We start from the raw sequence: 13,005 nt of genomic DNA, 5'->3' as shown, positions 1-13,005 counted from the left end.
ATTTCTGCCACAACAAGTTCTCTTATTTTGTATTTTAGAAATATAAAAACAAAGGCAAAACAAAACAAAAAATTCCCCCAGATATCTACACATAGACAGTCTATGATATATTTGCTACGGCAAACTCCAGCCACCACTCCTTTTGAATAATCTTAAGTAGGTTAAACATACTTAGATGGAATCTAGGAATGCCCAGTCAGGATTTCTACTTCCATATTTCTTTCATTAGAAATCAATGAGTCTCCAAGTGGTTCTGGAAGCAAAGCAAGTGCGCCTAGAATAACCAACAGCAATAAATCCTGTTCCTTCTCCTCTTCGAATTTGTTCCCACCATCTCTTCCTTTCATCTCTAATTAATCTTATCCTCCTTCATCCATAACCAGTCACTATATAGTGACCATGGACTTTAAAAATGATCTACTTAGAAAGTGTGACAGTTTCCAGAGTTCTGGCTATTTCTAACAGAAACTAGCTAATCATTACTTAGTGGGTAACAGAGATCCCTAAAGTAAATAGTTCTTTATAACTTAAAAGTTTTTAAGGGATTTTGGCAGGGGGGGGAAAGTGTCCAGTACCCAGATACACTGTTCTAGTCACTTAACTATAAGATGCTTCAGATTTTATTAGGAAAGATGCTAGCAGTTCATTTTTTAAAAATATACACACACAGACAGACATACACAGAAGAAATTGTGTTTAGTTTCATTTATTAAGATAATACTTCCAAGTTTTGTATAGAGTGACTTGTAATTCTTTATAACAAAAATAATTTTTCAATCATAGTCATTATTAAAGCCTTGATTTTCACAAAACCTATCCCCCTGAAAACCACATAATTAAAGCTTATAATCATTTTTCCATTTGACATTTGGCTTTTATTAATCCAACAGAGATATCTAACATTTTCATGTGCTAGAATTTAAGATGAAGGTCAAGTGTCAAACCTTTTCAGTTCAAAATAATTTTGTTTTTATAAAACAATCATGCTTCCACAGTATTTAGCTTTACATCTTCTTTAACTGGCCAAGTGAAATACAACAGAAAATTCAACAAGCACTGGTTGCATGGACTAATAGCGTTTTTCCTTTTTGCATGAAATAATACTTGAGGAACTAAGTAGAAACGACTCTAAACTATTTTGTGCAGACGAATTTAAATACACCAGAGGCTTTTTCATCATTCAACTTATTTACGTTGAGTTGGAACTCACCCAAATAATTTGGATAGTCCTAACTGAAGAAAATATTGAAGTTCAGGCAAAGGAAAGAAGGGGAATCATAAGAACACATTGTGATAATAAATCTCAAATTTCTGCAGCATAGCTCTACCATTTTGCTTTGTAGTTTTTTCTTACTATGTTTATTTGTTGTTTTTGTTTTTTGATAAATGGCTATGATTGGATGGATTGATTTGAGACCTGAAGTCATCCTCACCTTTATAAGGATTTAAAGGGGGAAAAAAAGTCATACAAATAATACTTCAAATGTCCAGTTGTTTTATCGACTTAGATTTCATGTTATCTCCTAGGTGTATTTTTCTCAGTGAATTTTAGTGAAAATAACATTTGAGAAAGTAATGGTATCTGGTTCTCAAAAGTCCTATGTAAAACTTGCAGTCTTCAAGAATGTACCCCAAATTTGTAGCATTGGGGTGAGGGTCAGGTCAGTGAGTCCTCGTCCTCTGATTCCACAAGCATGTAAACAGTCTTTGCTGCTTATCCATAAAATGATAAATTTATAAGCAATAGCCACTTGAGTCAGCTTGAACACGTTTAGGAAGAACAAATGGCTTTGCTAAAGATAGCCATTCTTGTGTTTGAGAGTTAATTACTCATAGGGGTCTAATTTTACCAGGAAAACTGTAGAAGTTTTACTTTCTCTAGATGAGTGAACAGCAAAGTAAATGCAGTCCATGAATTTCAGACAATATGGAAAGATAATTAATTTCTGCTTAACAAAAGACCATGAGCCAATTCCAAAAAATCTTCTTGAAGTCCATAATTTATAGCCATAAAAGCATCCTAATGTAAATTAATTTAACTTCATGCCTAATGAATCCAAACATTAAATAGAAAATCTTCCCATTTGATAAACACTTCTAAATATAAGTGTATTAGGAATATATGCATATTAAGGAAATGTGTGGAAAAAAAATTTTTTTTTGCTTTTCTGTATTATCCAATGTTTAACTATGAGCATGTATAACTTTGGAAATAAGGAGGAAGTTGTTTTAATTAAAGAAGGTACATACAGTTGTAATTCATTACTTGTTACGGCTATTTAACATTCACTTTCTAGTCAAATGTATTCTAACTCCATGATTCTCACACAATGCTCACTATCAGTATTAATTTTCCAAAAAATTACTTTTTTCCTCCTGATATGGTTGTCTGAGGTACTACTTCATCATGGAGACTGCAAAGTTCCAGCCACCTGACTCCTACTACAAATCTATTACTGGAAAAAAAAAAAAAAACTGAATTAGTGATTTCAAGAAGAAAAAATAACTGTAGGCTCTAACCCTGTCTGTAACATTTCCCAGTCACATGACCTTGGAAAATGTTCCAGATCTCTCAGCTGCAGCTGCTGCTAGAAATAACAACTACTTTACCTGGTTTTCATGGGGGCCAAATTCATTGTTGTCTATAAAACATTACAAATGCACCTTATTATATGCTTCTTGATGTAAATTGACTTCAGTTTAAATTTCAGAGCACTAGAGGTTATTATTATTGGGATTATAATTATAGTAATAGCTAACATTAATAGAGTTTTACCAGAGACCTGCAAAATGCTAGATATTTCACATATGTTATTTTATCTGATCCTTACAAAAGTGCAAGAGAGAAGTCCTAGAATTATCTCCCTCTTATAGATGAGTAACTGAGGCTGAGGGAGTTTAAATAATTTGCCTAAAGAAGAGTTAGAATTGCAAAATAAGACTGTGATACCAAAGCTTACACTTGTATCAAATGTGCCATATTAGGACCAATTTAAAAAGGAAAAAAAAAAAACAGCTTACACTCAGCTATAACAGCAAAAGCACAAACAACAGTAGAAAACAACAAAGTGGACATCATAAAAATTAAAGAGTTTGGGGTGCCTGGGTGGCTCAGTTGGTTAAGTGTCTGACTCTTGGTTTTGGTTCAGGTCATGATCTCATGGTTCATGGGTTCAAGCCCCACATTGGGCTCTGCAGTAACAGAATGGGGCCTGCTTGGGATTCTCTCTTACCCTCTCTCTCTGCTCCTCCTTCACTCGTGCCGTCTCTGTCTCTCTCAAAATAAGGTTTAAAACAATTGAAATTAAAATTAAACACTTATGCTTCAAAAGATACTGTCAAGAAAGTGGGAAACCCAAAGAATGGGAGAAAAAATTTGCAAATCATATTATCTGATAAAAGTTTTATCCAAAATAGTTAGGGACTATTATAACTCAATAATAAAAAGATAACCCAATTTAGTCAGAGGCATAGGATCTGAATAGACATTTCTCCAAAAAAAGATACAAAAACACCCAAAAGCAAATGAAAGAATTCCCAACCTTATTCGCCATTGGGGAAACGTAAATCAAAACCACAATGAGATACCGCCTCACACCCACTAGGAAGGCAATAATAAAAAAGACAGGTATTAATAAGTGTTGAAAAGGATTGGGAAAATTAGAACCTTCATACCCTGCAGTGGAGATGTAAATGATGCAGGCACTTTGAAAAAGCAGTCTGAAAGGTCCTCAGACCATGAAACATAAAGTGACCATATGATCTAGCAATTCCACTTGCTGGTATATGCCCAGGAGAAATGAAAATGTGTGCCTATGCAAAAAATTGTACACAAATGTTCATAGAAGCCTTTTTTATAACAGGCAAAAAAAGTAGAAATAATCCAAATATCATCTGCCGAATGGATAAATGTATATTCCTACAACTAGAATATAATTCAGAGATAAAAAGGGATGATGTACTGACACATACTACAATATGGATGAATTTTGATAACACCACACACTGTTCCATTTATATGAAAGTATGAAATAGGCAAATCTATAGACACTGAAAGTGGATTAGCAGCTGCCTGGAGCGGGGTGGGGTGGGGGAAGAGAATGACTGCTTAGGGGTGTGGATTTTCTTTTTAGAGTGAAGCAAGTATTTTATTTTTTTTGTTTGTTTGTTTATTTATTTTGAGAAAGAGACAGCACGAATGGGGGAGGGGCAGAGAAAGAATCTCAAGTAGGCTCTGCCCTGTCAGCTCAGAGCCCAATGTGGGGCTCGAACTCATGAACAGTGAGATCATGACCTGAGCTGAAATCAAGAGTCAGACACTTAAGTGACTGAGCCACCTGGGTGCTCCATGATGAAAGTATTTTAAAGTTGATAGTGGCAGTTCCACATCTCTTCCAAAATCATTGAACTGAATACTTTAAATAGGAAAACTGGTATGTGAATTAGATCTCAATAAAGCTAGTTATTAAGAAAAACAGCATACAGAAATTTGTCATTGTTGATTTTGAAAAGTTTTACTACATTTTATTTTTGAAATGCATGAATGCACGAAATGCAAATCCTTATTATGGTGACTTTGACACTCTAAGACCTTTCAAATAGGGTGTGCCTGGATGGCTACCGCAAGTGACCATGAGAGGATATAAGGATTGGTCACATGCATCATAAGTTGTGCAAATTGCGTTGTGAAAAAGCTACCATGGCAATAGTAATGCAAAGAAACTGAGGAATGGGCACCACTGATGAAAAACCTCTTATACCAGTTCTACTAATTCACTCCCATGACTTGGATTTCAGGGACTTGAGCAATTGAGAGACAAGCAAGGCTACAAAAATTCCTACCCATCTTGAAAGACAGAGAAGAAACAAAGCATTGTGATTTATAGCCTCTGCCCATGTGCTTTTGAAAAGCAGCCTCAGAGTGGTATTCCAGGGTTTTCATTTAATTTTACTCTATCTGGACATGAAGCCACTAAAAAAAGCCACAAAATTTATCATCGCTGGAACTAGTGGCTAGAAAGATGGGATGATTAACTGCCCTATAAAATTGCAGTATCCTGTATAAGTTCACTTTTAGGAGCTCTTTACTGAGAAAGACAAGTCATACCAATGCTCTCTCATTTCTGGGTTTTATTTCCATTGGCAATAAGAAATGTATTTGAAACCAAGAAAATAAGGAAGCAGGGAAATGTATTGGCCTTAAGATTTTACGGTAGAAATGCCACTGGGTCACTGGCTGGCATTTGTAAAAGCTTACTGAGAGAAACTTGTATGACTGTCAGAACCTCACCACTATTACTGTTATTTTAGACAATCGCATTCTGGAGAACAGAGCAGAAAAGTGGTTCCATGCCCAGTGGGAGCTGAGAAGGAAAGAAGGAAAACAAGTTATCTCTTCTTCTTTCTAAGGTACAAACAAAACATACTTCACATGAATGGTATATTAAGGATATCACCCACATGATGATATATTGATTTAACTTTGCTGGTATTTGTTTTATAATCATCCCATTTATCTGGTATTCCCTCCCTTTTTCTAGAACCCTGAATCTTTCATTGAAGCTCTTTGTTCACCTAGTTTGTTAGGACACCATGACTAGGAACCAAAATAAACAGTCTCTAATGAGCTTCTCCATTCTTCAGCCATAAAATATCCACATCCTTTCCAAGCCCTGGTTTTCACGCTAGAGTCAACTCAACATCTGGAATCAAAGGCATTTGATTTCTCTCTGTTAAAGTGTTTCTCACAGGCGTGGAGATGACACACCTCTCCTGAGGGCAGTAACCCTCTGAGAGGCTTTGGGCTGTGGAGTCAGCAATCTGTTTGGTACAAGCCGCCATAGGCAAAGCACAAGGTAACTCTCATGATCTCCAACACCCAAACCACTTAATGATCTCTCACGATGTGTACAAAAAATATCACTACTCATTAAATCCTCTCTGACACATGCTTGTTACTTACTGCCTTGAACCAACTTTTCCCAAAATTAAAAAAAAAAAAATACAGTGTGATTCCAACCAACACGGTTTATTTGAAGATGTTTATTTATCTATTTTGCTTGATAGATGGAATGGTAAAATGGAGGTTGGAGGTGACCTTGAAAATGTTCAAAGATAAAGATTAAGAACTAATACTCCCAGGGTGATACTGAATCATGCTGCATCAGGAAGATAAAGTTGATGCTTTTTTAAAGTCAGTCATGAGAAAGTTGGTCTCTAGGGTGCTGCTTGTAACCAATTAACCAGATAAATGGTCAGTCAAATCTTAAAATGCTTCTCATTTATCTTAACCTTCTCTTTAACTTGCTTATGTTGTCTGCTCTGTTACACTGCTATACTACTGTTACTCATGATTACTTCTCAGAATGATTCAAAGAGCAGCATGGCATTGGATTCAGAATTCCCAGCTTTGGATGATTTCCCATCTTCAAACTGTATGTGGAATTTGGCTATTGGTGGCATTTTAACCTGTTTTAATCTTCTGTTGCTATTATTTCACCCTTAGAAAGAAAATTACAAATTATAGCATTGAGAGGAAATTTAATATTTTCTTCTCCCTTTTGATGTCACATTGCATGACTCAAGATTTAAGTTTCATATATATATATATATAGATATATATTTTTTTTGAGAGAGAGAGAGAGAGACAGAGACAGAGAGCAAGCAGAGGAGGGGCAGACAGAGAGAGGGAGACACAGAATCCAAAGCAGACTCCAGGCTCTGAGCTATCAGCACAGAGCCTGATGCGGAGTTCAAACCCACAAATCTCAAGATCATGACCTGAGCCAAAGTCGGTCGCTTAACTGAATGAGCCACCCAGGTGCCCCAAGATTTAAGTTTCAGATCCTGTTCCGAAGGTTGTGGATGCTATTTTTCATTTTCGTGGAGCTCTGATGCTACTGGTAGGGACTCTGACAATAAAACTCCCGAGAGGTGAAGGGAGAAGGAAAGGTGGCTGGCTGAATCTTTCCCTGCTGTGAATCCCAGAAAAAGGAGCATGACAGAGGCAGGACATGGAGATAACCAGTGGTTCAAGGTTGACCAAGGAAATAAAACTCTACTGTAAGAGCCTTACTTTAAATCCCCTTCACTTATTATTTACATCTTTTTTTTGTCATATAAGCAACATGTGGGTAAAGGTCCATAAACATTATAAGTAGCTTTTATCCCCCTAAGAGTAAAACACACAATAATAGAGGACTGAATTACTAACTGATCCTAATAAGCAATTTAAGAGTTCAAAATGGTCACCTTTACAATCAGGTCATTAAAAACAGAAATCATAAACACAAATCATGGTAGTTTAGTGAAAGTCGTTTTTATAAAGGCACTTACGAATTACCGTGATCTTAAAATGTCACGCTGTCTTGCTTCCATACACACTTTAGGAAAACGAACTTGAAAGGAAATATTGAGCCAGATTCTCCTCCTTTTGAACTCAGCAGGAGTTCCCACTGGATGAAACCATTGGTAATTAGGGGGCTCTTAATTTTTAAAAGGATTCTCCCTGTCTCATCACTTAGCAGGGCTTTTTTTTTTGCGGGGGGGGGGGGGGCGGGTTGTACCAACACCAACTAAGTACCAGGTCACCCTGAAGAAAAATTAATAAATTCCTTGAAATAAAATCTGACTTCTATTCCCAAGAAACCTGAAATGCACTGAAATAGTTTCATATAAATTATGTATATGTGAGCCTCTCTGCAACCTAGGTTTAATTTCCCTCCTGTGTGCTCCATTCTCGCCTGTGTTTCTTCCACCTGAGCCATAGCCACAACTTGTCTATTTACTTGTCTGCCAATCCCTCACATCTCCAAACATACTTGACTTAAGCTCCATGAGGGCAAACACCTTTATAGATTCTTTATTTTACTGAGGTATCCCTCCTCCTGCTCCTATTGTACAGCATGGCACATAACTGTCACTCAATTATTTTCAAAATTGTTAAATTAATGTTACCACATGATGCTTTGTTTGCTAGTTTGTTTTCCTTATAAGATTAACTTCTTGATCAATGTAAGTGTAATATAAATCTTTGTATCTCCATTGCCTTCTCCAATGTTTAGGACTGGCCCAAAAAACTGAATAATGTGTTAACTACTCAAACTTTGTATATTTTTAGCCCATGTGATACTATTGCAAATACATGTTGCTCGGCCAATACTCCTGTTCAAATGTATTAAAAGCCAAAAACAGAGTCAAAACGTTTTTCAAGTCTATGGTAAATGTAATGCAAATGTCAAGGTGACTGTGCCCTCATATGACATAACTCACATATTAGGGTTTGCTCAAGGACCATTCTTTAATAACAGTTCTGAGTCATAACTTAAAGCCAATAATACTAAAGTTTCTGGCCAAGATTATTTAATTCTCCTCAATAAGATATTTTCATATTTAACACCCTTCATTACCAAAACATTCTTCCAAATGTCTGACCTTCATTCTATTTATTGGAGATGTGCCAAAATTTTATAAATGGAAAGTCATTCTTTGTTCTACTCAAGAGCAAATGGTCCTTTTTATTTCACCCTCCTTGACGATTCCCATATCATGTCACTTGACATCTTCCACATTGTCTCCATGTCATTTTACATACACTATAGATGAGATACACATAGCTTTTTAAAAGGCTCATAAACTAGTATAACTCCTTATATGTACTATATTTTACAGTCTCAAATTGCTTCTATAGTTCATTCTGTTTCTGAACACTGTTACTATTAGGAATTGAATTGTATCCCCCACCCCAAAAAAAGATGTTTGAGTCTTAACTCCCAGTACCTCTGAATATGATTTTATTTGGTGATAGGATCTTTACAGAGCTGATCATGTTAAAATTAGTTCATTTAGAGTGAGCCCTAACCCAATATGATTGGTGTCCTTATTTTAAAAAGGATGTTTGGACATAGAGACAGGCATCCTGAGAGAATGCCATGTGAAGATGAGGGCACAGATCAAAGTGAGCATCTCCAAGTCAAAGAGTGTCAAAGAGTGCCAGCAAATCACCAGAAGCAGGGGGAGAGGTATGGTACAGATTCTCCCTCACAGCCTCAGAAGAAACCAAACTTGCTGACACATGGATCTCAGACTTCTAGAATTCACAACTGTAAGACAAGAAATGTCTGTTACTTAAGCCACCCAGTTTTTGGTACTTTGTTACAGCAACCCTAGCAAACTAATACACTGACACTCAGCAACAGAAAAACTCCATGTTAGGATGATGCATACAGAGGGTCACTGAACAAAGGTGATATCTGAGGATTTAAGATAAGGTTAAAAGTTGAAGAAAAAAGCCAATGGCACAGCACAGGCTGCAGATGTGGAACTGGACAGGTGCATTTGGGGGAAGGTGATCTCCATAATTCAGAGAAGATACTGGGCCTACTTCACAGAAGAGGAGGGTTAAATTTAGAGAAGAGGAATTCTTTTTAGAGCCTAGGGGTGAAGATGAAAAAATATCAGTATAATAATCATGCTAATAATCATACTAATGACAGTCTTTACCATTTACTAATAACCTATTCTATGTCTGGTATTACTTGCTGTTGTTTAATACATGGAAAGTACTTATGTGTTAACTTAGAGTGTGTTTTTGATGATATTTATATTTAAATCATGAGCTTTGGGGAAGGCAGATTGTCCTCTGTAACACTGGTGGGTCTTGTCCAATCAGCTGAAGGCCCAAATAGAACAAAAGGCTGGCCTCCTGAAGCAAGAGAGAATTCTCCAGTGTACTGCCTTCAGAATAAAATGGGAACCTCAGCCCTCCTGGGTCTTCAGCTGCCAGCCCACCCTGAAGATTTTGCACATGCCAGCCTTCATAATCACATGAGCCAATTCCTTATAATTTATTATACACACACACACACACACACACACACACACACACACACATATCCTATTGGTCTGTTTCTCTGAGAACCCTAATACACATAATAAACATTCAATTCAATGAATGTTAGATATCATAATAATGCTGAGCTGTGTTAAATGAGGATAACTGTACTGATGAGCATAGGAATCATCATTGGAAGTTAAGTAAATTGCCCAAGATCACACTGTTAATAAGTCACAAAGTAAGGATCCCAGCCAGGTTTGTCTGATTCCAAAGTACATGCTTCTCCCACTATATATTGCCATCTAAGAGCTGACAATGAGGATTAGATACCAAGTAGAATGTGAGACTATCTTCTCAGAGTATAGAGTGGATGAACTAAGGAACTCAAGGAAGGTCAAGAACAACCACCTTGGGGGAAAAACTAGCTGAGTGGTTTTCAGACTGGCCCCACCATCTAGTATTCCCTAGAGATACTTCAAGGAGTTCACCAGCTTTTGATTTGAGATGTCAATATTTTAAGTGTTTTACTATTTTAAAAATAGGAACTAAAAACGTCACATATTTTCATATTATACTGTATTATATGACAATTTTAGCATACTGGATTCACCAAAACATTTTCCTGGACAGCCAAGCTAACTGACTTAGTGTCCACTCTATAGGAAAGGTTTCCCTCACATCTCTTTGCACACATTGAAAAATATTACAATCTGTCATTGGTTATTTCCACACTGCATAAGTGAGCATGTCACTGCAAACACATGTGGGCCAAGCTCAGTTAACAACTCACCACATCTCTGGCATACCTGCTCACACAAGGTATCATCCCAGAATAGAATTGTGCAATTTCCAGGGAATGATAACAGGCCACACAAGATATCATCGTGGTTTTATAATACTTTATTCTGCATACACATCTATGTGGTGACATTGATTATAAAATTCACTACTGAGGTGCCTGGGTGGCTCAGTTGGTTAAGCGTCCAATTCTTGGTTTCAGCTCAAGTCATGATCTCACAGTTCATGGGTTCAAGCCCTGCATCAGGCTCTGCACTGACAGCACAGAGCCTGCTTGGGATCCTCTCTCTCTCCCTCTCTCCCTGCCCATTCCTTTCTCTCACTCTCTCAAAATAAATAAACAATTTTTTAAAACACTCATCAATTTAGTACTAGCCTTCCCCAAAAAAGAAACACTACATTAAATTACAGTTTTTAAAGATTCAATACCATATACTTATTCAGACAATAACCTACCACTTTCTCCTTACTATCATAATTAAATTTTTCTTCTAACCCTTTTTGACATTCAGATCAAAAATATTCTTTTGACCCACTCTTGGCAAGTCACAGCTATGAAGAGGGTTACTGTGCCAAGCTGCATGCATAACGCCTTCACCTGTAGGACAGGCAGAATCATTTCAAGGCACAGTGATATGCTGACCTTGGACAACTTCTACTTTCATTAGAGTCTGGTTGACAAACTTCACACTAAATATTAACGGTTTCTTTCAAAACTAGATCACAGAGTAATCTTTCTCAAGAAATGTCAAGCAAGAAACTAAATTTAAGTTAACAGTCAACCCCGTGAGGGGCAACCAGTGCAAGTAATTCAATTGAGGTCACAGGAATATATACCTTCATTATATTGCTGAGTTTCCATACTACAATTCGTTCCTGGGCCTGATGGCTGACAAGCTTCCTTTGACATCAGTTATAAGAGGCATCTCAATTTCAGAAACATAACACTGTGAAAAAGGCAAACATAGAGGACCAAGAAAATACTGCATAAATGTTATGTAATCATTTTAGCCCTCATCTGGGTGTAAGAAGTTAACTATATCTTTGTACTTATGGAAGACTTCTTGTCTTCTATCATCACTTTTATTTGTATATATTGCAGTTCCAAGGAAGATTTCATTTGGAAATTGGGATTCACTAACGAAAGCATGTTTAAAAAAAAAAAAAAAACCGTGAAAACCACTGCAACTAGGAAAATCCAAAACTTGTATATATACAAAGTATCAAAACATCAACTCAAAGAACCATCTGACAGGTGATGCTACCTCTTCCTTCAGTCCTAAGGTACAGAATAAGAGTAAACATAGAGAAAAAGATGACAAAAATGATGAACATCTAAGAATTGGTGATCACAGCAGGATCCCACCCAGGGTAGATGGTGGTGAGGGGAACACTGAAGTCATTGAACCCAGAACACAGCTGAGGTCTAAAGTCGATAATAGGAAGAGTGGATGTAAAAACTCAACAGAAGGCCTGGAGCAGTAGGTTTAATGAAAAGGAAAATGACAGGAAGGTGGATTTGGAAAATGAGAAAAAAAAAAAGAAAAAAAAAAAGAAGGGTGATGGCTAGTACCTGGATGGAACAAATCAGGATAAGAAGCGCAGTCTGGTTTTGTACAACTGAGCTACTCCCATGTAACAATGGTTGGCTATTGGCATGCTTTTGGCTGACCACATCTTTCACTCTTCAACTGGACATTTAGAATTTTAAAGGCCTCATTAACCTAAGACAATGCCCTTTCCTCCCCCTCCCCATCCTCTTTTTCATTCCCTACTACCCCAAGGAGCTTGTCACATGGATCTAAACAAAGCATCTGTGGGAAGGCATGTTTCTGGCACTTCCAAGAAAAAAAGAGTCTAATGCATTATTTAAATATTTTTATAATGCTTGTATCAAAAAATAATACATTTCAGAGACAAGAAAATTAAGAAAATCTATTTTAAAAATTAAGTGAAATTATAGCATTCGCCAATTTCATTCTAGACTTTTGGATAGTGTGATGCACTGGTTAAGAGTAGCATTCTGGGGGCATCTGGGTGGCTCAGTTGGTTAAGCGTCAGACTTTGGCTCAGGTCATGATCTCATGGTTTGTGAATTTGAGTCCCGCATTGGGCTCTCTGCTCTCAGTGCAGAGCCGGCTTTGAATCTTCTGTTTCCCTCTCTCTCTGCCCCTCCCCTACTCGCACATCTCTTTCTCTCTCCCTCTCAAAAAAACAAACAAACATTAAAAATAAATGTAAAAAAAAAAAGAGTAGAGTTCTGGATTTAAACCAATATAAATACACATCTTGACTTCACGGTAATTAGCTTAGTAATAGCTAGGTGACCTTGCATAAACTCTTTACAATCTTTCTAAACCACTTATTTCTTA

This window comes from Prionailurus bengalensis, chromosome A2, assembly GCF_016509475.1.
Source record: "Prionailurus bengalensis isolate Pbe53 chromosome A2, Fcat_Pben_1.1_paternal_pri, whole genome shotgun sequence".
NCBI classification, from domain to species: Eukaryota; Metazoa; Chordata; class Mammalia; order Carnivora; family Felidae; genus Prionailurus; species Prionailurus bengalensis.
Note: the sequence above shows the minus strand (reverse complement) of the source record.